We start from the raw sequence: 1964 nt of genomic DNA on the forward strand, positions 1-1964 counted from the left end.
GTCCACATTATCGTGATGCTTTAATAACAAAGTTCCCAATTTTATTCATAAAAAAAATAACAAACAAAAAAAAACAACAAATCAAAAAATATATAATTTTATGTGACATATACCTCTCTGTGAATCAGAGTTTTTTTTCTTCTTTTTTATTTTATCTCTCTGTTTGATTTGATGGAAAGTGATATAATGAAATATTTCTTATTTACATCTATTTAATTTAAATTTATTTTTAATTATTTGAACAAAATTCAAATAAATTCATGTTTACACCATCACCTATTCAAAATGGCTCTTAGATCTGCAACATTCTTTATATTAAAACAACAACAAACCCTCATATTTTATCTTATTAGTATAAGTATATTTATGATTTATCCCATGTTAAAAAAGAAGCTAGCACACTTATTTCCTTTTGGGCTATCCACTAATATTATATATCATGTGTAACCGTGATGGACCATCATTAAGTGTAAATATATATCACCGTTTTCTACCCTGCACCCCATCTATATTTGCTACTCTTCAATTCATGTAAAAATATAATTTTATCTTTTTAATTATTATTAAAAAATTTAAATTTTTTTACCTTTCATTTTTCAATGATGCTACCAACGCCCTTTAAATTGCTACTCACACCCCTCAAAATTATAAAAAAATGAAAATACTCAAAATGCCCTTTTATCAATGTTACAAATTTATTAACTCATAACTCACATTCATCAACATTCAACCCATCTCATAGCTCACATAAAAAATCACCATACCTCACTAACCATAACTCATAATCATTAAAAACTTACATCACTCACTCATAACCTACAACACATTAGTTTGATCATTACGTTGTGGTTAAATCTACGTAAAAATGTATGTTTGTTGGTCTGTATTTGAGTTCGTATTTTTTTTCTTCTAAACCTGGGGATTTTACGTGAACTCAGTTCACTTAAGTTCTGGTGTTACGTGAACTGAATTCACATATGGTTTAAAAAAATAAAAATTTCACTAACCACACAATCTGAATTAACGTAAACGTCCGTGAACTCAGATTGCGTAATCAATGGAGTTTGAAAATGCAACCCTCAATATGTACGCAATCTGAATTTACGTAAACGTACGTGAACTCATATTGCGTAATCAATGGAGTTTGAAAATTTAACCCTCAATATGTACGCAATCTGAATTCACGTAAACGTACGTGAACTCAGATTGCGTAATTAAGAAAGTTTGAAAATCCAACAACGTAGGTGAACTCAGATAAAAAAGAAAATGAATAGAATCAAGAGGTTTCAATTTTATTTTATTTTTTGCCTGAGGGGGATTCAATTTTTGTTGATAGAAAATTATAATTTGTTTTTGTTGAAAAATAAAATTAATAATCTGACTCAAGAGTATTATTAGGTGAGTCAATAATGCTTCCTCGTCAAAACTTTGTTACATCAAGGATTTTTAAATGAAAAACCCACCAGAAATAAAAATAATGATTTAAAGTTTCGGATTCGAATCGAGATTCATAGTTGTGTGAGTTGATTATGGTGAAATTTATGGTCTCTTATAAGATAAAAAACTTATACTGTAGGTATTAAAAAAAAAAAATTGTTAAAACTAGAATTAAAGTATTGTATATTTGTAAGGACCAAAAATATAATTAAGCTAAAAAAATGAATGCAAATAAAAGAAAATGTTCATTCAATAAAATTATTTATAATATTTCAAGAAGTGTATAAATTTGATGTCGGAATGGCTGACTATGCCATCACTCTTTATTTTCCCTTTGAAATTGATAGGACTAACTCTCACATTTTATTTCTTTATTTTATTTTTTAAAAGTCGTGATGACAGACCATCATCTATTATTTTTCTTTAAAGCCGAAATAACTAAAACACACCTTAATTTTATTCGAAGTTGAGATGACAAACACACATCGTTTATCTTTCATTTGAAGTTGAGATGACTTATCTTTGCA

This window comes from Cicer arietinum, chromosome 8, assembly GCF_000331145.2.
Source record: "Cicer arietinum cultivar CDC Frontier isolate Library 1 chromosome 8, Cicar.CDCFrontier_v2.0, whole genome shotgun sequence".
Classification (NCBI taxonomy): Eukaryota; Viridiplantae; Streptophyta; class Magnoliopsida; order Fabales; family Fabaceae; genus Cicer; species Cicer arietinum.